Genomic DNA, 26,858 nt, shown 5'->3' on the forward strand with positions numbered 1-26,858 from the left:
TACCTTTTATCTTCCTTGGAGGCATGCCTTAGAATGCCATCAAAATGTCGCTTCCCCGAAGGTGCCGCAATTTGTGCAGCTTCCTTCTTTTTGGTTCGGTGAGGAAATGCTCCTGTGACCAGAACGTGACCATGAGGAAGGGTCTCCTGAAGACAGCAGAGCGGAAACTTCCCGTCACACCACCTACACCGACCCTCATATTCAGGCCACTGCTTCCTCTCAGGTTGGACCCACAGGTCTGAAATGAGTCTACCCGTATTTTCCTATTAAACTTTCATTGTAAGTGATACATAAAAAGTACAGCTATTTGGGGGGTGTTTCAATGCATGTGTTCTTGTGTAAAGGGTAAACCGGGCTAAGCAATCTAGCATCTCAAGCGTCTATCAGTTCTCCATGGTGAGAACTTACGCTTTCCCTTCAGCTCCTCAAGCTACTGAGTGCGCTGTCATTCTCCACAGCCACCTGAATGTGCAATGGCATGCCAGGATTTCCGACTCTTCTCGAACTGTTTAACCACTTGGTCAATCCTCCCTCACCCCTCCCCTCTGAGACACCCGGCCTCTGGTAGCCATTGTTCTTATGAGGTCAACCCTTAGTCCTGCGTAGGAATGCAATCCTACAGCACTCGCTCTCTGTGCCTGGCTGACTTTAGTTAATAAAATAAGCCACAGCTCCACCCATGTACTCTGAATGGCAGGGTTTTACCCTGTTTGTGGCTGATTGTATGCCACTGTATACTTGTACAAAAAATAAAGCATGGCTAAGGGACTCAAACACGATTTTACTAAAGGTTGGCAATAGCCAATATATGTCATGAAAGCATGATTTCCATACAACACACCAAAATAACTCTGGTCCCCTATGACTGTGACCCCAAAGAGGGATTCTAAAGTCTTTCTGTCTCAGGCTCCACAGCAGAGGCGTGCCGAGTGTTCCCCTACAAACAGTCTAGGCACCTAGGAACATCATATTCAATGCCTATATAGCAACCTCTCCTGCCCCCCCACCCCCGACTTACGTGTTTGAATGCTTGGTCCCTAGGGAATGGCACTATTAAAATATGTGGCCTTGTTGGAGTAGATAGGGCCTGTTTGGAGGAAGTGTGTCACTGTGGGGGCGGGCTTCAAGGTCTCCTATGCCCAAGCTATGCCCCGTGTGGCACACAGTCTCCTTCTGCTGCCTGTGGATCAAGATGTAGAACTCTCAGCTCCTTCTCCAGCACCATGTCTGCCTGCACGCTGTCATGCCTCTCACCATGACAATAATGGACGGAACCTCTCAAGCTATAAGCCAGCCCCAATTAAATGTTTCTCTTTATAAGAGTTGCTGTGGTCACGGTGTCCCTCACAGCAACAGAAACCCTAACTAAAATACCATCTATATCAGGCCGTCAGACGCCTCAGCCCGTCCCCCACAGAGCTGTTTTCTTGAGTGAACAGGCCTCACTGAAGCCCTGACACCATTGTTCTCAAAAGCCACGTGAACATAAGCACAAAAAATACATACACTACCTTGCCAGATACGCTCTGCTCTAATCAACCTCTTGACTTATTTTACAAGACCCAGGCTTTTTGCCTCCCAGATACGTGATGCTTGCAACCCCACTCCTGGCTCTACCGATGGAGGCCACACAAAACATGGCATCTTTGTATCTTGGGATCTCTCTTTAACCGCCTTTCCACAGGCCAGAGTACTCTTCCCCAGGGCTCCTCTTTCCTCATTGCCTCACTTAAAAGTTTCGTTTCCATGCCTACCCTTCCAAACGTCACCCAAACGGAACTCACCCATCTGCAATTCCAACCTCCGTGTCCTCATTCACAACAGATACCAGACTCTTACAGGTCACTGGCACACTATGGAGATGTTTACCCTAGAGGCTTACATTCCCATTCATATCCACCTCCTGCTCTTCCCCCACCCTCCCTCTCTCCTGTGCAAAGTCAGGAAATCCTCTCTGTACATTTTCCTTGGGAGATGAAATAAATAAGGATTATTTCAACTGGATGCCTAAGCACAGAGGGGAAAAACCGGGTTCTGTTGTTACTTGTGAATGTGTTGTATTCTCCACAGACACGCACATGCCAAGTACTAACTACACGGGAGGAACTGCTCAACCCTGGACCTCGAACGGTACACAAGATGCCTGCCCTCACTGGTATAATGAGAGATTGGAGGTTACACTTAGGATGATGAGCGAGATTTTTAACATCTAGATTCATCCTGCCTAAGTAAAAATGGAAGCGATCCACTTAGCTGTTTATAACCCTTACTAGTTTAGAGGTGTGGTCAGAAATATCTGGAAATGCCAGGCTGAAGACTCTCACAAGCTTAAGGCTTTACCACACAGGGGCACCCAGTGAACAGGTGAGAGAGCACACAGCCACCTCAGGACAGCAAAATCAAAGTCCAAACAGGCTCGGAGGAGATGATCTGTCAGCCGCTTCCGGCAGAACACCTGTTTTTGTTTCGTTTCATTTTGTTTTTAAGTCAATCCTCAGGTGTTCACCCCAAGTTCACAAGCTGGAAGCTTGGGGTCCCACACAAGCACTATTGAGGTTTGGGTCTCAGTGGAAGTACGTGGGTTGTGAAGGCTGCACCCTACGGATGGATGGATGGATGGATGGATGGATGGATGGATGGATGGATGGATGGATGGCATCATTCTGCCAAATCCTTTACTCTCCCTTCTTCTCTATACCTCTCCCATCACCCTTCAACAGAAGAAAGATACTTGCTAGACTCTGGCCCTACATTCCGATCTTGAAATTGCTACCCTACAGAACTGTAAAGCAATAAACTTCTCTTCATTATAAGTCACCCAGTCTTGGCTGTTCTAACCACAGAAAACAGACCAAATAAAAGTTATAAATTAGGAACTAGAGAGATGGCTCAATGGTTAGGAGGAAAGACTGCTCCTCCAGAGGACCCTGGTTCGATTGCCAGCACCCACACAGTAGCTCACAAGCATCTGTAACTCTAGTTCTAGGGGATCTGACACCTCCTTTTGGCCTCCACTGTAACTATATGCATGTGGCACACAGACAGGCATGTAGGCAAAATACCCATCCATGAAAATGAAAATCAATACTAAAAAGAGGCTTAAAACTATACAGACACTAATATGACATAGCCTGACAGGTTGCTCAGGAGTTCACGTATATGTTTTGTATTAAGCTCTTTGTAAAGAGTTCACCAACGCTGCTTGACAACTGTCATCATTCTCCTCCCACGGTGGCCGGATGACAAGTAACCAAATGCAGCAAAGGATGATGGGTGATGACTGGCTTTCAACATGGGATACAACTCCGCTTAATAATGAAGTCCTCATGCAGAGAGCAGAGAGAAAGCTCTGTGAGGGAGGGTGTGCTACCAGTCCACCAGAGCTCGTTCTTTCCTGCCCCTGAACTTGGCTTCCCGGCTGCAAACTGCATTTCCTGATTTCCCTTGCTGGTGGTCATGACACTAGCTGGGAGCCAACGGGATTATTACCAGTAAGGACGGGTACAAGGTACACACCACCTTACCAGTCTGCTTTGCCCTTTCTACTTCTGTGAGTTCCACACTGGCTATGGCTGCACAGTGAGACCCTTCTGATATTTTTTTAAAAATAAAAGCAATGTGGGTAGAAAGAAGAAATGGCATCCATCACTTCAACAACATGGAAAATAGGTATTGGGCGTGGAGAAAGGTCAGGGGCTGGAGAGATGGCGTGGAGGCTAGGAGAGTTTTTTACTCTTCCGGGAGGCATGGCCTCAGTTCCTAGCACTCATACCAGTGGCTTACAACCACCTGTAACTTCTGTTCCTGAAGATCTGATGACCTGGCACACGCACGGAACGCACAGATACAGGCATACTCACACATACAGGTATACAGGTATACAGGTATACTCACACATACGTACACATGAAATAAAAGTAAGTAATTTAAAAAAAACAAAAAACAAAAAACAGAATACCTCTAATCAATCAGGAACATTTTACCTTTCAAGAGGGAGAAGAAGATTTAAGCTTAAAACTCGGGACTTGATTCTCCCGGCCTGCCATGTACTGCGAGCACAGAAGGCCTCTTCTCTTGGCACTGCCAGCTGCTCCCTTCACCTCGGTAGTCAAACGATCGCACTCTTCAAATAGGTCCTTTTGTTGTTTTGACAGTCACCTGCTGTGACTCCCAGGTTTCCAGAAGGTTCTCCCAACTGTCACTGAGAATGCTTCATAGACTCCAACCTCCACCTCTGATGGGCTCGGCTCCATCAGCCTGTGAATGTTTCACTGGCCTTGGCATGAAAGACTCAGCCCCAGGCCCTCTCCAGGCCCATGGAAATCAGTTATTCCCAAAGCACAGCTGCGTCCCCCTGCAGGAAGGCAGGTGTTGCTGCAGCAAGCGTCTATAGGGTAGATCCAATGTCTCTGATGCCTCCAGAGAATGCAGATCAAGTCAAGAAAGCCAAGGAACCTTCCTGTTAGCCTTCCTTCCATGCACCTCAAAGTGAGCCAGACTCAACCCTTTCTAACTATCCCTCAAGCCTCATCTTGGTCTCTTCAACCTTTATCTCATCTTCAAGATGCAGAGCTGGGCCCTAGCCCAGCCTCGGGTTCCATCCCAGACGCGGGGTGGGGTTGGAGAGTGGCATCACATTAGGGGCTGCAAGCCTCTGCTAGGCAGTGGAGGTGTTGCTACCACACATTGTTCTTGTCTGCAGCATTTTGGGACCTCAGCCCAAACCTAGGCAGAACGAAACCCATTTCAACATTCTGTCATGGTCTTTTTTCACCCCAGCATCCAGTGCGTCTACTTCCTCCTACACACTCTTCTACCAATGTCTAGAATAGATTCAGTCTTTCCACTTCCACATTTTTTTAATTTGCCTCAAGAATGCTCTTTTCCTCCTCCATCCTCCCCCACCCCCAGCGCTCTTCATTCTTCCGTTCTCCTCTCTTCTTTGGCTGCTACTTTTCGTCTTCCGCCTTTTTCCTGCCGTTGTTGGGCTCTGAAGTCGACAGTCCATGCGCCATGTTCGTCTAGTTAGGGTCCCTACCCATGAAGGCAAGGATTTTCATGCTTGGGTCATTTCTCCATTCAGTTGCAAAACAGTTGGTTGGCACATGGTTGGCCCCCAATAAATACTGCTTAATAAACAAACCATCGAGCTTTACCGTTGCCAACTAGGGTTGTCTCACAAACAGGGAAGCTGCCCTCAGCCCCAGCACTTACACATTAGTGACACTGAACCCCACTCACTCCTCTCTGCTGTCTCGGGTCATCAACACGTGCACTGACCAGTCGTTTAGGCTGCCCTAGAATCCAGGGTGATACAACATACCCGACACAAAGAAGAGTCTGAATGAAAGTGTGGTGAGGCTAGAAATGGATGAGCAGACTAGAGCCATTACAAAGGGATAACTAACAAGCCTTGACAAAGGGAATAAAGAAACACAGACAGGATGAATGGCCAGGGAAAGAGCCAGGGACACAAATACCTTTAGGTTACTTACAAAGCTATCATTCTATGAACTAGGGGGGTGGGGGGTGGGGGTGACGGGGGATTAAAAAGGTGAGGAGCACAATCTTAAATACATAGGTTGACCCAGGAAGAGATGCAGCCATCCCAGCCCACAGTGGCTTCATGCTTCCGTTGCTTCTACAAAAGCGTACTTCCGAAAGGAATTATAAATTGTTTATACTGATGAAATGCTACATGTAGCTCAAGAAGAAAACAGCACCATGCTAAAACATATAGGAAAGGAAGCCTGGAAGGGACACACTTGGGGAACTTCTTTTGAGGAAGCAATGCTATCCAAAGGATTGTCTCTTAAAATATAGCTCAACTGTAATTACACGTTAGCAAACAGATCTCTATTCGTGTTTAACTTATGATATTAACTCATACTAAGTTTCTAGTTTTTCAGATTCCTTATTTAAAACTGCCAGTTTTGCCCAGGCTTCTTAGCTCTAGTCACTCCCATTTCTTCAAAGGTCCAGTAGAGAGGTGTCTAAAAAGGCACGAAAGTATGAGGATCAACAACAGGAAAAAGAAGACAAAAGCTGCCACATTTTCAAGTGACGAAGCAGATGGACGAACGAGAACTGGCTTAGTACAGCCATACGGCTTCAGTGGGACTAGCTGAAAGCCATCCCACTTGAACAGACAGTCTCCAAATGGCTCAAGAACTGACAGTGCCAGGTACCTCTGAGCGCCCGAGCAAGGATGAAAAGAAAGGAATCTGGTGAAAGAAAACCTGTTTCGGAGCCTCTGTCTTCCTCCTCCACCACCAGCACCTGCCATCCTCACTCTAGTTTCTCAGCTTTTGCTTTGCCCCAGATGTCCTCTCCCACAGCAGAACAAGACCAGGGCCTTATTCTGGAGAGGGTCAAGCGGAGAACGACTACAATAAAAAGTGGAGGCAGAGAAGCAGTGCGGTGGAGACGCGAGCCGTGCCAGCTCTCTGGGCTTGCTGTGCAACAGACCTTGAAGTTGACAGCAGCCAGGACTACAGTTTGTCATGGGGAGGCCCTTTGGGGACCTGACAAAGCCAGGGGCCAGGGATGTCAGGGGTTGCCAACAAAAAGCCCAGTCAGGTAACATACAGTCAGTGTAACAAACAGCTGACAGATGACAAACCTCACCCGCAGAGTCCCCAGACAGCTTCAGAGGGCTCTTGTTCTGGTGTGTGTGTGTGTGTGTGTGTGTGTGTACTTACCTGACTGCCTATGTCTGTGTGTGTGTGGGGGGGGGGGTGTTCCACATCCATGGAGTCAAGTGACCACAAACTGAAAATATTCTGGGAAAAAAACATTATTAATTGAACTTAACAATGTACACTTTTTTCTCCTCATTGTTCCCTAAACAATACAATTCAGCCTCTGCTCTCACAGATATAAGTAACGGAGAGATGGTCAAAAGCTCCCAGAAGGGCAGGCGTGTGTTGAACATAAACACGCACATCGTATGAGCTTCTGCAGACTTTTTTGCATCCTTAGGGAGCGTTACAACCAAGCCCGCAGAGATGCTGAAGTACGATAACCATCACAGGAAACCCTGTGTGCACACACACAAATGCTTGTATATTTATCCAAAGGGAAGTGAAAATACAATAGAAAGATTGCAAAATAAAGTCAAGAAATCTCTCAGGGAGCAAAAAAAAAAATGCCAGAGGGCGGGGGTGGGGCGGGGGCGAGACTAGGAAAATCAGATGGCAGATGCAGGAGGCCAACATCCAAATAATGATGATCCCAAACAGAATGAGCAGAACAAACAGAAGGGAGGAATAACTCAGGACGATTCCCCAGAACTGGAGACTGAATGGGGAGAAGCCCACACAGTAGATTAAAATAAACCCACACTGTGAATTCACAGATCCCCAAGGAACACTGAAGATCCTGAACGTTTGCAGAGGGGAGGGTGGGGGAGGCATTCCAGGGAGCATCACAGAGCCAGACTGCAAAGGCTTCCTCGGGGCTGGGAGCTAGACAGCACCAGAGGGGTGTCTCCAGGGCTCTGCGGAGGGTTTCGTTTGTTTGTTTTGCCTGACAGCATGCTATCCACTTCTTGCTTTTCTTCTCCTTTTTTGCTGGCATTGGTCATGATGGGCTCCACAGAGACAATTTCCTTCAAGTCTAAACCCACTTGAGAGAACAGTCGGGTATAGAGGAAACAGCCATCTTCAAACATGGAAACCCACACGTGTGTGGCTCCCTCCTCCTAGAGGCTCAAGCCATCACGCTGCAATAGTTTTTGCACACTTTCCTGGAGTAATTCCTTTGACTCCACCTCCGATGGGCCTCCACCTTAAAACGGCCCCCATTCAAAACAGGAACATTCTCTCCCAGGAAGACAGCGTGTTTATTCAGCTCTGCAAACCGCACAAAGGCTAGCAGAATGCGTAGTTCATTACAGCTCTACAACTGAAGGGAAAGAACGAGCAACACTGGAGAGACTGAGGAGTTTACCACACAAATAAGCTTATGGGTTTCTTTTCTACCGCTGTGATCAGACACCTGGAAAGAAGCAAGGTAACTGATGAATGGTTACTGTAGCTCACAGGTTCAGGAACACATCCACCCTAGGAGGGATAGCTCACAAGTGGAAGCTTGACACAAGTGGCCACACAGCCCCCACAGTCAGGAAGCAGAAAGGAGACAGGAAGTGGAGCCAGGCTATGTGCCCTCAAGGCCCACCATAGAGATTTATTTCCTGTAGAGTGGCCTCACCTCCTCAGGCTCCACCACTGTCCCTTCCATTGACATTAGCTGAAGACCCAGAGACCAAACACTGGAAACTGTGAAGAACATTCCATGTTCAAACCACAACAGCGTCTGAAGTAAATCTGACATCCTAGAAAGAGATTACTTGTGACCTCAAACAACTGAGTTTACACAAATAAAAACATAATTATTCACAAAAACAGAAAATTCTATTATGAAAACAGCAAAACGTAATTTCAAAATAAACATGACATTTACAGATGTTCTTCTTTTCTCCTAGCTTTAGGCAGAGATTTGTTCTCACACAGAAAGATTATATAGTGGAACAGCGATAAATGAATAAATGGCTGGTCAATTACTGAAATGTCAAGTCAAAACCTTAATTAAGCTGTGTCAGTTATGAAAATTATAGGCTAGTGGCTATATACAGATCGATTTACATACTTTATAGATGTATAAATGTAAAAATATAATAGATACACACTGACACATAGCAATAGTAATATTTTTAATTCACACACACACACAAATTGGCTTTTCTTCAAGAGAAAGAAACAGAATATCTAGAGTTAATAAAAAAAATTACTAGTTATTAGTGTCTAACTCAAGTTAAAAGTTGATGAGTGTTGCTAAGAACACCACTGCCCTGGCTGAATTTCTTTCTCTGACAAGGATCCAGAGCTGAGTGAGCATTCCTGCCGTGTCTGGAGCACTGCTGTGCACACTGAGAACAAGAACAAACTGTGAAGTCCTTGAGGAAGTTCGCTCAGACTCCCCAGGTCCCTTCCAGTCCCGATGGTCTCCAGCCCTCCCTTCTTCACCACCTCTCCTGACAAATTTCCAGGCTTTTTCTAGCCAGGGAAACCAATGACACCGTACTTCCGATTTGTTTTCTGAGAACACGGCATAGGTTTTATTTAAATGAATGTTAGCTACATTCTAATCGTATCCTGCAAAATATGGACCCAGGGATCTGTCCATGTCTGTGTTTACCTGAGACTGTGTGAAATAACCAAACTCCAAGCCTCTCTCCTGACAGAAATTTGACGGTGTGAAATTTTAAATCTTTTCAGAAGAATTTATAAAGATGTAGGGTGCTGTACATTTGGCTCTTACTACCGCTGACTGAGAGTGATCTTCTCATTATGCACATATGCACGTTTAAGTCTTAAGAAAAATACATTCACACACACACATACATACACAAATGTATTATACACACACATACACGCAAACCTGTGTGAAGCAAGGTTGCACAGGTAATAGGACCAAGGTTTTCAAACTTTCTTATGTTTTTTTACAGACCCATGGAGCATTCCACTCCAAGACCCAACCTGAAAATACATAGAAGGAAAAAACCTGACAATCTGGAGCCAAAGTGTGCCTTTCAAAGCCACTTCAAATCCACAAGCGCGTGCAATGCAGAGTTTACCAGCTGCTGCTGGGCACTAGGCTAAAGATTTATATTTTCTTTGGGTGTGTGTGTGTGTGTGTGTGTGTGTGTGTGTGTGTGTGGTGGGGGTGTAGGGGTGAGATGTATATGTGTGTTTGTGTCTGTGAATGTATACCATAAGCCTGCAGATGTGGTGTGTGTGTGTGTGTGTGTGTGTGTGTACCACATGCATGCAGATGTCGTCCATGGAGGCTAGAAGAGGGTATCAAATCTCCTGGATCTGGAGTTACGGTGGCTTGTGTGTGGCTCAACCAGGGTGCTGAGAACAAACTTGGCTCTGACCGAGCTTTCACATACTTTCTGTAAGTTCCTTCTTTACTGTAGTAAAATACCTAGTAGTAACATAAAATTTTCTCATTAACCAGTTCTAAGTGAAGAGTTGAATCGTGGTAAGCTGTTGTACAATTCTCCGAGATTTTTCTTTCACTCGGCTAATCTGCTAATCAGAAACTTGACAGCCACTGGACAGTTCCTTTTTCTCCTCCCCTAACCGTTCCACTTTCTGACCCTACAAACTTGAGCACTACAGGCTACACACTTAAGTGTTTATCTTTTTCACCTAGCATAATGCCCTCCTCTGCGTGAGTTGGAGTTTCCTTCCCTCTTACGACAACGAATTATCTTTCCTTTCATTGATTCTTGGGCATTTTCCACCTTTTGGCCATTGTGAATAAAAACACCATGACTCTAGTATACAAATGTCACTTTGAGACCCTGAATTCAACTGTTCCGAATATTGACACCACAGTGTAACAGCTGTGTGATAGGGCAAGTCTGTTTTTAATTTTTGAGGAACGGCCATGGTTGCTGAGACTTACAATTCCACCGTCAGTGCACTGGAGCCCAGTTTTCCCACATCCTTTTTCTCTTATTTTCATCCGTTTCAACACTCCTTTCTCCTTTTTCTTTTTTCATTATTCTGAAGTATATAAGTACATCCAAACGCATATAAGAGTATAACCTGGTTTTGGCTGGTTGGTTTCGTTTGAGACAGAGTCTCGCTATGTAGTCCTGGCTGTCCTGGAAGTTGCTGTATAGACAGACCAATGTAAGCCTCAAACTCCTAGAGGTCTGCCTGCCTCTGCCTCCCCAGTGCTGCACTTAAAGGTATGAGCAACGATGCTCAGTACCCTGTGGTCTCTGGGACTGAGCAACTTTTCATGTGTGTACTGACGACTGACATATCATTTGTAATGTCTACTCTTCTGTACATATTGTGTACTCGTGGATACACATTTGTGTGTGTGCTCAAGTGCAAAGGTCAGAGGTAGATACCGGATATCTTCTTCTGTCACTCCCATATTTTGTCAGGCAGTATCTCTCACCAACCCTAGAACCGGATGGTTAGACGGGATGGCTGGCAAGCCACAAGATCCACCTGTCTCACTCCAGCAACAAGATTTACAGGTCGTCATCTTTACCCATTGAGCCGTCTCCCCAGGGGCAATATTCACTTGTATTATCTGTATTTTTGTTGTTGAATATGATGTAGTCTGGTCATTAGTCACCCACCAGATATATGACTTCAAAATATTTTCTCCTATTCCGTTGTTGTCATTCACTCTGGTAAGTGCGTTCTTTATCTGGTAGGGTTTTTGGTGGTGGTGGTAGTGGTTGTTTTCATTTTTTGGTTTTAAATTTTCTATTCTTAATGACATTGAAGTGCATTTATATCATTGTACCCTCAATACCACTGTGCATTTCCCCAGCCTCTGTCACCACTTCAAATGGGAACTCTATACTCTTTAAACACTGATTCCCCTACTCTCCCAGCTCCACCCAGGCCCTGGCAACTGCTAGAGTGCTTGGTCTCTGTGAATTTGTCTAATCCAGTACTTCATATAAGAATATAATACTTGTAATTGACATTTTCATTTTTATATAGTCTAACATTTCCTACTTTTATTGTCCATGCTTTTATCATTTATCCACAAAATTATCATCAAATTCAATTTCATGAAGCTTTCCTCCTGTTCTCTTCCTATATAAGCTTTAACTCTTACTTTAAGGTTGGTCCTTTTACAAATGTGAATTGACGTTTATATATTGCATAAACGGGGGACCCACGTATTACCTTTCCCTGTAGACATCTAGTTTTGAGTTTGTTACAGACTGCTATTTGCCTTCTGAATGCTCTAGGCATTTGTGGTGGCTTGAAGAAAATGGCCCCCACAGGTTCATAGGGAGTGGTATTATTTGAAAGGACTAGGACGTGGGCCTTGTTAGAGTAGGCGTGGCCCTGTTGGAGGAAGTGTGTCATTGGAGGTGGGCTTTGGGATTTCAAACGCTCAAGCCAGGCCCAGTATCTTTCTCTCTCTTCCTGCTGCCGGCAGATCCAGATGGAGAACTCTCAGCTCCTTCTCCAGCACCACGTCTACCTGTGTGCTGTCATGCTTCCCACCTATGATGATAATAGACTAAACATCTGAACTGTAAGCCAGCCCCAATTAAACGCATTCCTTTATGAGAGTTGCTGTGGTCATGGTACCTCTTCATGGCAGTAGAACACGGACTACAGAGCATCCGTGCAGGACATTTCCTGACCACACACACACACACACACACACACACACACGCTTTTGGGCCTTCTGTCCTTTCCCAGCAGTACCACACTGTTTTTGTAGCTACAGCATTGTTCTAACGTCTTAGTATCAGAAAGTGTGAGATACCCAACACGGTTCTCCTTTTCAAGATGGTTGTCTACCTGGGACTCCTTGAGAATTTATATGACTTTTTTTTTTTCTTTTAGAAGATGTTTTTGTATTTTTGCAAAAGATGCCATTGGGATTCTGGAGGGGATCATGCCGATGCTATAGATCACTTTCAGTGTCATGGTCTCAACCATCTGGAACCTCCCAACTTTGGACCCAAGATATCTTTCCTTTTACTTACATTTCATAATGTCCAGCACACACGTTTCTCATATAGTTTCAGAGAAAGTACCATTAGGTATTCCACACTGGTGTGCCCAGCTCATTTACTACTCTGTTAACTACTTCAGAGTTTCCTTTTTGTTGACTACATAATTAGGTTGTCTCTGAATAAAGGCTGTTTTCTTTCTTTTCAAACTGTAGGTCTCTCCTTTCTTGTTCTCTGCACTAACCAGGACCCCCAGCAGGGTGCTGAATAGAAACAATAAGCAGACATTCTAAGCTTAATTCCACCCGAGGCTTTATCATCGGGACCTCGCCAGCTTGATCTGCTGACTGTTTCGTGTGTGCTGCCAGAAGACAGACTCCAGGTAAAGGAAAGAGATCTTTATTACTCTCAACACATCAAGCAAAATGGGGTAAGTTGCACTAGTTTCTCCCATCCCTCACTGTGGTGTAGGGAGGCTCAGGCAGATGCTTCTGCAAGCAGAAGCCTGTATCACTGAACAAGGAGCCTTGGATATCCACTGTTTTATAGTAAGCACCGAGCCACCCTACTCCGTCCCACAGAAGGACATGAGCACATTCCTCACAGTCGCTCCCTGCAAATGCTCTGAGAAATTACTCAGGTTGCAAGGGTTCAGGTCACGTTCAAGCAGTCATGTTGGTAACACGTCACGGGTGAAGCTTGTCTGACGTTTCTAGGAGACCTAATCTCATAGCAGACTTCCATCCCTCTGGCTCTTAGAATCATCCTACCCTCTTCTTCCGAAACAATCCCTGGGCCTTAGGTGCAGGGGTTGTGTTGTAGATATTTCAGTTAGGACGGTGTTAGACATGTTAACGTGGAAAGGGACATTTCAGGAGGCCTCAACCCTTCACACAGATATGCAGGCAACTAAAGAACACAGAGAGCTGAAGAAAGTCTTCCCAGGAAAGCGCACAACTGGCTATCCAATAGCATACGGTCAGCCCTGAAAACACACATACAACTAACATTGTACAGACTAAGCAGGTTTTATGTATAGATTTAGAAATCACACACATACCACACCTGGGAAATACATAGTGGTTTTGGAGGTACAATGACATAAATGTACTTAATGTCAATAAAAATAATAAATTTAAAACCAAAGGCAGTAAATAGGCCGAGTGTGTGTATGTGTGTTCCTGTGTGTAATTACAATTAAAGAAAAAGAGGCCATGACTTTGAATGAGAGTAAAGGTTTTGGAAGGAGGAAAAAGAAGGGGAGAAATGATATGATTATATTATGCTATAAAAAGAAAGAAAGAAAGAAAGAAAGAAAGAAAGAAAGAAAGAAAGAAAGAAAGAAAGAAAGAGTAAATCCATGGACCTTCTCTCTCAACAACACAATCTTCTGACTACAGTGATTTCTGGCAAATGTACACATTACCTTTGACATTCAGTCAGTTGGCTATTATAATCAGTCTGTCAGAGACTAGAACCTAATCTGATTAATTTGTGTCATACAACATTTAATGAAAGCTACTGTCCTGGTAAGCCAACTGTAACACTGAGCACAACTATTCCTTCTAGATTCTTACACTCTCAGCCTTCGGGGAATCTAGGACCAGCAGATCCTAGATAATCAGGATGTCGTCTAAGGGCAGGGCAGTCTGTTACTCATTAGTCCTATAGAGTGGTGTTTTAAATGATCTGCTGATTTTTGTAATGTTAAAAACTACAGCCAGAGCAGCCTCCACACCCAGTGAAGAGATATGACATGGTCCACTCTCCCCTGTGCATACACAATCACGAGCGAGCACACCACTGGAAAATTTACTGCTAAGCTCGATTTGTATCACAGTGACAGTGGCCTATTTAAGCTGCTGCCCGGTGGCAGAGGTCTGTTGCGGCCACACGCGCTGCAGCCAACCTTAAGACTTTTTGAGTGACAGGAAGAGCAAATGAATTTGCATTAGATTAAGACAAAGGAGCTGGAGAAACGGCTCAGTCTGCAAACTGCTTGGCCCACAAACATGAAACCGTGTTCTTAGATCCCTAACATCCATGAAAAAGCCAGGAATGGTGGCTAGGGCTTCAAAGCCCAGCACCGGAGATGGCCTAGGTAGCTCCCTGAACCTCAGTGGCCAATCAATCTAAATAATCAGAGGGTGGTAGGTTCAGAGAGAGACCCTGTTTCAAAAGAGAAGGCAGACAGCAAGAAAGATATCCCACATGGATATCTGGCCTCCACGGGTTATGTGTGTACCAGCATCTCTATGTTTACAGACCCACACCGACACATACATAACACATATTCTCTCTTTTACTCACACCCACACAGACTTATGCCAAAATATGTTTGTAAGTATGCTCCAGAACCTCTGTTGCTGGCATCAGGCACAGCAGCTCAACTCTCCATGTGAATATCAACTCTTTCTGATTTTTGTAACATAGCAATGGTGGGCCAGCTTTACTCGTTACAAAGATTACATTATTATTTTCCCAGGTTGCACCAGGAAAAAAAATAATCTTTTGCCCCAAGTCCTTAACATCTCGGAGTCTAAAGTTTTCCCTTCTGAGTACCAGGTCTGCTTGCAGCTCCAAGAAGCAGTGTGTCCTTCCCGAGTCTCCTTTTCCTATCAGCTTCCCTGGGTGCTTACTCTACTCTTCCAAATAATCTGAAATTTAAAACGTGATTTCTTCTTTGGCCCCTGGATTCCTCTCTTTAATTTCCAAACATTTGGAAAATTTTATTTCTGACTCCTCCCCCACTCCTATGTCAAGTCCTGTAAAGTCAGAGAATATACCTGACCAACCACTGAATGTACAAGAGAGATGACCTCTTCTCAGAGTCCTAACCCCTGGAACCACCTGATTCTTTACATGACACAGGGCAATAAAGTTCCTGGTGGATGTAAAGTTTGCTCATCTACTATCCTTCAGAGGGACAGTCTATCCTGGATTACCAGTGGGCCCAGTATAATCGCACAGGTCTCTATGAACAGAAAGGACCAGATAGATGGTGGTATGTGAAAAACTACCACTGCTGCTGAACACAGTTAAAGCGAGAACAGTGACCAAAAGCATGAGTGACAAAAGAACAAGGCCAGAAGATAGTTTTTGCCTACAGCTTCCAGAAGGAGCCCTGCTTTTCTGAAATGTGATTTTAGTCTGAGACCCAGTATGGACTTTAGACTTCTATATCTGAAAGATAACATACGTATTTTGTGTTAAGCCATTAAGTTTGCGGCAATTGTCACCACATCATAAAAAAATGAGGACACTAAATACAGCGAGATTGGTTTATTACCAGAACATATTCTCTGCTGGGTAAAACACTTAAAAAGAGTATCCTGCCACTGGGTTGAGTGCTCTGCAAATATCAACTAGTCCAAGTTTATGAAAGATGGTGTTTGACTCTTCATGTCCTTGCTATTGTCTATTGGGAAGGGAGTGTGGAAATTTACAAATATAAGTGCAAATTTGCCAGTTTCCAGTTTGTTTTCGTTTATAACCTTTAAGCCTGTTTTATCTGTTTTAACTGCATATAGATACAGTCAGAACCACTAAGTCTTCCTGATGAATTTCCCACTATCCCTGATAATAACCTTTTTCTGAATAATTGTAATAGGTTTTTCCTCCCTTCTCCATAAACTCCTGGATTAAAAAGTATGAAACTTATTAAATACTATAGAAATACCTACGCCATATAACTAGGCTCTTCTGTGACTGGCTCATAACTTAAATAACTTATTTACATCAATTTACATTCTGCCATGTGGCTGCCTACTTGGGATCAGGTACCATGCGACCATCCTCTTCACATCTTGCTGGCTGAATCTCGTGTGCCTAGCTCTCTCCCAGAATTCTTTCTGCCTGGCAGATGTCCCACCTCCTGTTTCCTGCCTCAGCTATGGACCACTAGCTTTTTACTGACAGGTGTTGCTTCCATACAAACACAAGAGAGTCCTTCTATAAATACTATGTATTTTTACTTTATATGGATAGTGTTCGCCTTCGTGGATAATGTGTGCACTGCATGCATGCTTAATGCCCTTGGAGACGGGAAGAACAAGTTGGATCACCTAGAATTGGAGTTATGGCTGGTTGTGAGCTGCCTGATGGGGGTGCAGGTGCTTCGTAAGAGCTACAGAACTCTTAAGAACTGAGTCGTCTCTCCAGCCCCTTCCACTTGTCTTTGATTACATTTGCATACTGTAACTTCTTATTGTTTTACATTCAGCATAGATGCATTGATAGATTTAACATGGATTTCTCCTAAGACAGCAATAATTGGATGGTACTTATCTACCCAGCCTAACAGGTCATTCAAAGAAGAATGCTTTCATCATTTATGGTCACTATTGCTATACCATTAGGCTATTGGTCTCATTTGTTCTTTCTTCTTTTAATCTTTTAAACTATCTTTTAGGATTCAATATTTTGACAACTAGAGGGTTTCTTTTTTTACATTCATGTATTTTGAGTGTGTACATATGTGAAGTAGGGCTCGCATGTGCCATGATGCATATGTAGAGGTCAGAGAACAACTTGCAGGAGTTGGTTCAATCTACCATGTCCATCCTGGGAAATGAATTCAGGTCATCAGACTCAGCGGCAGGCACCTCTATGCGTGGAAGCCATCTCACTGGCCCTGTGATGGCTAGTTTTAGTCGTCAATTTGATGTAATCTAGAACCACCTAGGAGGAAAGCCTCAGTGATGCCATAGATAGCCTACAGGGATTTTCCTTAGCTGGGTTGGTGGAGGTGCAAAGACACCCTGGCATGACATCATTTCGTGGGTGGGGCCCTGGACTACAAAGGAACAGAGCAAGGAGCTGAGCAGTAAGCACACACATATCCACTCACGCTGCTCTTGACTGTGGACGGAACTCATTACTTCAAGCTCCAGAAATGACGGGCGGTGACCTCAAACTGTATAAACCTTTTATCTCCTAAAATTGCTTTTGCTAGGATATTTTATCACAGCAACAGAAACGAAACTAGGACAAACATGCTCTCTGTTGCTGGCTTATCGGTCCTACCTCTGGCTAGCTTACTCGCTTCGTTTTTTTAAGAGGTTTCGATTTTTTTAAAGTGATTCTTCTATGGTTTACCTCATCCGTCTTTTCAGTTTACCACAATGTACACTCAAAAAGTACTTTATTTACGTGGACACAATGGTAAACATCCACTTCCTCCACCACACCCCACCCACTCCTTTGTTCTATTGTTATCTCAGATTTATTTCCACTGCTTTATAAGTCCCATAGCGCATTGTCAGTCTCACTTTAAAGGCCGGTTAGCCTTTAATTTTGAAAATGATCAGAAAAGGTGTTCTGTAGTTAACCCCGACCTCACTCTCTCTACTGTTCTGCAATCCTGCCTGTGTTTCCAGATCTCACCTGGCACAGTAACTGTTCCTTTGCCTAGAGAACCTCCCTTATTATCAGGAAATAATAGTGGGTGTTGAGTGGTCTCAGGTTTAAGAGTTTTCATCCGCGCTTTAGAAGTTTAATTATACATATTTATGGCATGTGTGTGTTTGGGGAGGGAGGTAGGCCGCACAGCACTCCTGTGGAGGTGTAAGGATAACTTTCAGAAGTCTCTGCTTCTACTATGTAGGTCCCAAAAACTGAACTCAGGGTACCAGGCTGCCAACAGGTGCCCTAGCCCCCGACCTATCTTGTAGGCCCTTTACCTTTACTCTTGCAGGCATGTACTTCTAATTCGATAGCATCCACCGGCAAATGTTCACTTTAACATCTGTCTGGCTTGCTTTCCACTGAGAAATCTGCCTGTTCTTGTCTTTGTTCTATGTGTGATTTATTTGCCTGGCTACACTTAGGAATGTATCATTACTGGTTTTCAGCAAGTGGAGACTGATGGGTCTTCACGCTGTTTCCTCCCTGAAGATATGTATTTATGTGGAGATCAGGAACAAGGGGAAGGGGATGAACGGCAATGGAACTCATGCAGAATCCTGCGAATCAGACTCCAGAGACTAGACTCAAAGGTGTAGATCTAACTTTATCGTCCAGTGTACCAACCTTTAAATGACTGAAAGGCCAATCAGACCATCCCATGCTAGACTCAAGCACCAGAAACAATCAATCAGGATGGTGCCATTATAAGGAAATGGGGGGGTGGTCAAGGTCACCTTAGAAGATTTCCATAAAGAAGGGGGAAGCAGTTACCATCCTGGTCTTGGATCCATTTTGAGACTTTACTAGTGTGCCGGGAGTCCCTAGTGGGTCAACACTGTGTGCAGTGGATCAGGACCTCTCAAGGAGTCATAAGAGTTTCTTGACACTCCACTGGCCATTCCCTAAGGGCCTCCAAAAGGCTTGACTTGACATTCCCCACACATTTATAATTATCAAATATAGAAAAACAGTGGCCATCCTTTCTTAAGATTTATTTAATCATTGTGTATGCAGTATTCTGCATGTGTGCCTGCACACCAGAAAAGGGTACCAGATCTCATCTTAGATGGCTGTGAGCCACCATGAGGTTGCTGGGAATTGAACTCAGAACCTTTCAAAGAACAGCCAGTGCTCTTAACCTCTGAGCCATGTCTCCATCCCACCATTCTTTCTTTTATTTGACAATAAGATCTTTCTGTGTATCCCAGTCTGGCCTTGAGTTTGCTGTATAACCAATAATGATCTTCAATTCTTGATCCCCGTGCCTCTACTCCCCAAATGTTCAGATCACTGTTGTACAGCCACATGTCCAGCTTATTGCTCCTTTCTTTCCTCTTTTTTCACTGTTTTCTTATTCTATGAGGACTCCAACTTTAAAATAGACTCCAGCTATAAAATTGTGTATGTGAGAATTATTAGGAAAAAAAAGGATAGCATCAACCTTCCCCCTCCCTACTACTGAGTATTGAATCCAAAGCCTCATGGTCAATAACCAAGAGATAAACCAGTTAGCTCCAGTTCCACTCTTTTTCTTCACTTTTTACTTTGGGAACAGGTCTCAGAACAGGCTGACCTTGAAATAGTCATCCTTCCATTTCGGCCTCCTAAATAGATGAGATTACAAACATGCATCACCAAGCTGGGATTTTATTGGATATTTTCACAATCTGTGTTGTCTAATTCACTGTATTTTCTTCTGCAGTGTTTAATCTATAATTAATAAGAGTATTTCATCATTTTAGAGAGCATCTTGAGCCAGGCAATGCTGGTGCATGCCTTTAATATCCCAGCACTCCGGAGACACAGGCAGGCAGTTATGTGGGAGTTCCAGGCTAGCCTGGTCTACAGAGTGATTCCAGGACAGCTGAAGTTACACAGAGAAACCTTGTCTTGGGGTGGGGGGGTGGAAGCTTCTCTAGGGATAAACTTCACTAGGAGTTAAACTGGGGTGATTCTATGCATTGCATATATGTGTGTACATGTTTATATGCAAACACATGTGCATTCCAGCACATGTGGATGTGTGTCTGGTCCATGGGGAGAACAGAAGCTGGCACTAAGTAATTTCCCAGCACCCACATGGCAACTTCCAACTATCTGTAACTATAGTTCCACGGGATCTGGTGTCTTCTTCTGACCTCCACTAGCACCGAACTCACACAGTACATAAACATACATGCAGGCAAAACACACATACACATAAAATAATAATAATTATTATTATTTTAAAAAAAGAATCTTAGTATGATTTCCAGGCCTGTTCTTATATCTATATTTGCACACTGCAAACAAAGAAATGGTAAGAGAGGTCTGCCCACATCATTCACTAACACTTTTTAAATATCTGTTTAGAACTCAGGAAATGCTTTAGGCATCAAGACTGATACAGAGACGCCTGAAAGAATCTGTTCTTACTGCTCTTATAGAAAACTTAACGTCTAGGCAGCGGGATACAAATATAGACATCATAGGTTTAGAATAGTATATAATAAATATCATTAGAAAGGCCTTAAGTATTATGGGAAATGACAGAGCAGAAAGAACCTTCAGACCTGTACTTTAAGTACACCTAAATAATTTAAGAATTAAGCAATTTTTAAAGAGCCATTATTTAAGCTTGAAAGCTCTAGCTACTCCAACCTCAAGAAGCAAGCACAGGATGATATCTCAGATTCTGACTCATTAAAGATGCTGGTTCTAGAATGGGGCATGGTGGAACACATCTTTAACCCCAGCATCCAGGAGCTAGAGGCAGGAGCATTAGGAGCTAAGCCCACATTTGCCTATATATTATAGTGCGTTCAAGGCAAGCCTGGGCTACATGAGACCTTGTCTCAAAAGAAAAAAAAGAAAAAAACATTTTTAACGTTAGCTACATTTACTTTGTTGTTTTTGGCCATAAAATGATCCAATCTCACACAAACAAAAGGCGTCCTGTGCTGCGATCCTGCCATGTTGCATTCCTTCTTATACCATTTCAAAGTGTATGAGGGCCTGTGCTTAAGGCCTGCCTGTCCGAGGTTTCAAACCGCCTGCTGCCATAAGCTCCAGACCACAGCCACAGTGCTTACCCTCTCTGCCCCCACCCGTGTGTTTCTGTACATTCACGATGCGGTGGCCACCCTGGAGTTTAGGAAGACGTTCAAAAGTGAGGTGACCGTGGGGGGTGGGGAGAGGCTAAGCAAGCAAAGTCCCTGAAATGATGCCGATCCATCATATTTCACAAATACGGAATTTATTATGATCTGCAAATCGTTATCCTATCCGCAACCACCGAGACTATTTTAGTGTTTGTTCAGTTTAAAAAAAAAAAAAAAATTTAACCCCCTACTGTGTTAAAGATTAAAGGTGCCAGAATATGTTTTTAGTGCGGTTGTGGAGGCCACCCGGTGCTTCCTGAACAAGCGTGAGGGCCTGACTTAGGAACTCCAGGGCCCAGGTAGAAGCCAAGCAGAGCAGGGCTGAGCTCTAACCCCAGCCATGGAGTGCTAGGGGTAGATGCAGACACACACACACACCCCCGAACCTCTGCTCAGCAAACCCAGCCACTAAGCTCCGGCTTCAGTGAGAGATCCTGTCCCAGAACATAAAGTGGGATGCAACCGAGGAAGAAGACTCCAGATACGGACTTCTGGGTTCTACAAGTACATCCACAGATGTGCAGGCAAACGTACATACACATACACGCCACATGCTTATCTAAACCCCAAACATATGTTTTGGTAAGTACATCTTATATTTATGTTTAATTATGAAACTCTTGAGATGAAGAAAGCTATTGTGAACAACTCCCCCCCAAAAAAAAACAAAAAATAAAAACACCTCATTGTTTTAAATATTTACACCTAAAATCTCACAAGAACTCTTACACACGGCACTGACTAGCAGATGGGATCACTTCCTGTGATGCAGTAGCTAAGGAAGAAGGAACAGACTGTACTATTTATGTTTGGACAACAAGAGGATGAACAGCAAAGAATGCCCAATAGATACCTGTGAATAAACACAGCCTAAACCATTTCTTGACTCACTTTACGCCTCAAGTATAAGTAAACACATAAAGGACACATATGTACACACAACCTCATGCCACACGAACACAGACAAATGGGAGTTCTTTTATGACTAAGATCACATATACACTGGGATTAAGGTTTATGAGCCATTGTGGCCATGGTTCCACTTCAGTCTGGATTTGGATTCATTCACTGCTTCTACCTAGAATGCTCAGCATGCCTCCCTGTCTCTCTCACACTTCTTGGCACTGGGCTTAAAGGTTGCTATTGAGTATCCGTGTGAGCCTGAGAGAGGTTACATGCATGTGTTCGTGGAGGAGGAATTCATAGAGGCAGGAAGAGAGCACTGGGTCCCCTAGAACTGGACTCACAGATGGTTTTGAGCTGCCGCGTGGATGCTGGGAACTGAACTAGAGTCCTCTGCAAGAATACAAAGTACTTTTAACCACTGAGACATCTCTGCAGCCCCTTCATACCGGGCATAGCATCAGATCCACTTTTATTGGTCTTGAATAATTCTAAAAGGAAAATGTACAGGGTATTTTTCTCTCTTTCTTTTAAGAGGGATGGAACTCGTGTTTTGTTTTGCTTTGCTTTGCTTTTCAGTATTTCTTATAAGCTTTTAAACACTGTTCTGGTGGTCCAGGCTCCCTGAAAAGGGTGTCCAAACAACAAGGGGGGAGGGAGATAAAACAAGGAATGGAGGCCTGCTAATAAGAGGGTGTGGGCGGTGCGCAAGCTGGGGATAGTGGGAGCACCCAGCTGGTGAGAGGTGAAAGACAAAGGGAATCCAGGTTCAGCTGCAGAGTAAAGGGCCAGGTGCTGCCCCCGGTGGTGCCAAGATAAATCACCTCCCCTCCTCAGCAAACTGCTCATCCCAGCTCCCTCCCCAGGGCAGCTCTGGCCGGCCACGCCCTGTAAGGTGGTTCTGTGAATCTGGGCTGAAAGCACCTGCGTTATTGCAAAGCCCGGTATGGTCTCTCCGAGTACTGCAGATGACTAAAATAGAAAGGAAGGGTGGCCTGTCAGCGCATCTGTAAAGGAAAGGTGTGTCCCTGTCCTCTCCCATTTCATTGCCACTTCCTGCATCACCACCCTGCTTTACAACTGGGCAGATCAACTCTAGATTTAAGTTGCAAGTTCCTTGAGGCAAGATCTCGTTCCCTCTTCTGGTATTTTGCTTGGTTTGTTTCATTAAGATATTTGGTTGCTTATTTTTGTTTTTTATTTTGCTCAAACATTCCCAAATGCTGACAACTGGCAGCATATTTACTGCGTGTCATCACTGAAATAAACATCCTATTTGAATTCATTAATCTTTAAAAATTCACGTGATCTGATCAGCTTTTGTTTTTGCGGAGCCCTGAAGTACCACATATGTTCCTGAAATTACTACTGTTCCTCTAGCTGAGATAGAAATCTCTAGAATTCATTTCCTAAAACTGAAATAGAAAGAGACTCTCGGCCGTAAGAGCCCCTGGCATAAACTCTTTTAGCTCTCCAGATTCTTAAGGTTCTAGAACTGGCTGACTATTTGTGCCCACACTTTTCCTCACAAGATTCAGGAAGTCCTGTGTTGGGCTCTGGGGACATGTAAACCAAGTAAGTACAGTTTGGAGGCTTTGGTACGAAAACAAATACAAAATGTAATTGTGAAGAACCTGGGAGTTTGGTGACTCTCCCTTGAAAAGCCCATATCCACACCTGGATGTGTCCTGGTCTTTCTCGAAGCACCTCTGTCCTCAAGTTTAGGTTGACAATTCCTTTTAATAAACTAAAGAAAAAGAGAGAAGAATGACAGAGAGAAGGAAAGAGAGAAAGACAGAGAGAAAGAGAGATAATGGAGAAGTTTATACCACTGGCCTTAAGAAGGGAATCGAATCACCTCTGAGAAATATCAGTATTGGCTGCCTTTCTCTGAACAGAGTAAACAGTAGTCTAAAACTAGATAAAAATGATTACTGGGAAATATTAAGAGACACGTGTTGGCACACACAAGCATTTAGGATTAAAGGCCAAACAGGTGACATAGCAAGACCCTAGCCCAAACACACTAAATATTAATCAATGCTTTGAAAGCTAACATTAGTTTGGAGACACTAGTTTTGCTATAGGATGAGCAATCTAATCACATACAACCCCAAATACAAGCACGGTACCATGAGGCTTAAAAAGCCTCTGCTTCAGAAACAGTAACTCGGGGGGCGGGGGGGGAGTCTCCATCAGGGAAACAGACCTGGAGCTGGAGAGATGGCTCAGTGGTTAAGAGCGCTTGCTGCTCTTGCAGAGGACTCGGGTTCCGTTCCCAGCACCCAGAGGGCTCATAACCTGTAACTCTGGCTTCCTCAGGCACTAGACACACAGGTAGTACCCAGACATACGTGCAGGCAAACACTGCACAGAATTTTACAGTAAATGTTTTAAATAAAACAACTAGGGAAGGAAAGATTCTGCCACAAGGAACACTGCAGACCGCACTTCTCCTTCACCCTAGAGCACTCAGCGTCAGGATCATCCTCAGAATCTCACTCTCACGGCAGGATTCCTAGAGCTCGCTATCCAAAATGAAAATAGCTCTTCGGTTTCGTTACATCAACCATAAGCGTCACTCCAAGGATTTTATTTGCACATTGCTCTTTGTGAGCTTTGGAAATCACTGTATGAATGTCAGAACTGTGGAGAACTTAGAGATCACCTCTCCGGAACTCCTGTTCCAGAAGGCAAACCCATCTCCCCACAGGCACTCACCCACCTCTGACAGGAAACTCAGCACTTTTTAGGAACTGAATCTGGCCTTTCAAAGCCTCCCCTAAACCCATATATTTGATCTGAAGCCATGAGCTATTCAACAGACTGCACCACATCAACAAGCCTAAAGTCAAGGAGCACAGTAAGTAAGGCCAGGGAACAGCACTAAATTTTTCTATTGGCAGGGGAAGGCATGAAATTATCCAACTTTAAGGATAAAGAAATGCAATATGGGAAAAAAAATTAGGCCGACCTAACAATTTTCAACAATAAAAAATCCAATAGACAATGGAACAAAAACTCAGAGGGGGGGGACGACAAGAGAGGAGTGTGAAGGGGAGGAGTGTGAGGGGGAGGAGTGTGAGGGGGCAGCAAGATGGGGCCAGTGGATAAAGGTGCTGACCTGATTCGATCCCTGGGACCTACAGAAGGTTAAGAGAGAACTGAATCCTAAAAGTTGTCCTCCAAACTCCACACAGATGTCATGGCACATGTGTCCACATGGTATGCGCCACACGCAGCACACCCATGCACAAGTTTTCACATGTGCAATAAAATGAAAAAAGAAAAACAGGAATCAAAAATACTATAATCATCCATGTTATTCATGTAGTGTGTGTGTGTGTGTGTGTGTGTGTGTGTGTGTGTGTGTGTGTGTTTTCCTGGAGATTAACCTCGAGTCATCAGCATTAGACAACTGCTCTACCACTCAGCAGAGCCCCCGCCCACTCAATTATTCATGTATAATAATGATTGGCAGACATTTTCAGTGCAAAAAAAAAAAAAAAGTAAGAACAAAATAACCACATACCCTTCTTTTTTTGTTTTTTCAAGATAAGGGTTCTCTGTGTAGCCCTGGCTGAAAATAACTCTACAGACCAGGCTGACCTCAAACTCAGAGATCCCCTGCCTCCCTGGTGCTCACATACTGTTCTTGAACATGCTCCTTGGCAAGTAATTAAGAATAGAAATAAAATCCCAGCACCCAGGAGGAAGAGGCAGGCAGATCTCTGAGTTCAGGGCCAGCCTGGTCTACAGAATGAATTCCAGGACAGCAGAGGCTACACAGAGAAACCCTGTCGTAGAGGGGAGGGACAGGTATGGGGGAAGGGGGGGAGTCAAAATCGCTCAAAATATACAAAAAATTAGGGAAAGAATTTATGGTAAGTATCAAATGCAATAAATCATTTAAAAAGTGTGCATTTTAGGAACAAAAAAGGGCACACGGTCAACTTGCAAAGACAAAAATTGTCACACAGAGTTGAAAGGTCATAGCAAAGGAGAGGTGTGTGCTGTGATGGAAGAAACAGTTCACCTTTCCAAGCTGGGATCAAGGGGGGGGGTGATAGTGAGCAAAAGCCACTGGCAAAGCAACTGGGGTGCTCTTCTTTCTGAAATCTGTCATCTACTTATCATCTATTCATCAACTACCTATCATCTACTTACCACCTACCTAACATCTACCTATCATCTATCATCTATTATCTATCATCTAGTATCTATCTATCATCTATTATCTATCATCTATTATATACCCATCATCTATCTGTCTATAAGAGAAGGGGTCACATGTATCTGGAATGGAGTCCCTACTGTTAATTGCAGTTATTTCTGGAAAAAAAAAAAAAAAAGATCCTAAGCCTTTTTGAATTTTTGTTTTCCTGCATCGGCTGAGGACAGTTGGCGGTTGGCATCCACATGCAATGCCTATGTCCTCCTTGTCCCTCACAATGTATGAGCTGCGAACAATAAAGAAAGACAGTACAAATGCTGCATTTCAGAGGCTAGCTTAGGTTCCGCCAGACGAAGGCACAGTCCTGAGAGAGGTGAATGAAGGAAAAGCTGTGTTCTACCTCGTGGGCAGTGTGTCTGTGTGCAGGGACCGGAGTCCATACTATGGAGTCAAGAGCAGCCCTGCAGGCGGGTGTGCCCTGGGAAACAGCAGCGCTCTCCCCACCCCTGGATGGTCCGGTGACCCCGTGAGTCAGTCCAGTGGTCGCTTCAGACCTACACTCATGTAAGCTTCTCCAGGATCCTCTAAGAACCCAGTCTTCCGAATCAACCAGCATCTAAAATATTTTGAATCCTGCATCAAAACTTCACTGGAATCATGTGTACATTGCAAGAAGTCATCTTAGCTTAAGAAAATAAGAGTATGGAAACAAATCTAA

General features: G+C 44.2%; 1 protein-coding gene and 1 pseudogene across 6 annotated transcripts in view; one reads left to right on the forward strand and one right to left on the reverse strand.

Moving 5' to 3' along the window:
* Nucleotides 1–26,858, reverse strand: part of Dgkh (diacylglycerol kinase eta) — a 168,816-nt gene that overhangs the window by 106,770 nt on the left and 35,188 nt on the right. The gene's annotated exons all lie outside the window — the stretch shown is intronic.
* Nucleotides 6,012–26,858, forward strand: part of LOC110561257 (cyclin-dependent kinase 4-like) — a 29,928-nt pseudogene continuing 9,081 nt past the window's right edge.

The sequence above is a fragment of the Meriones unguiculatus genome, chromosome 9, assembly GCF_030254825.1.
Source record: "Meriones unguiculatus strain TT.TT164.6M chromosome 9, Bangor_MerUng_6.1, whole genome shotgun sequence".
NCBI classification, from domain to species: Eukaryota; Metazoa; Chordata; class Mammalia; order Rodentia; family Muridae; genus Meriones; species Meriones unguiculatus.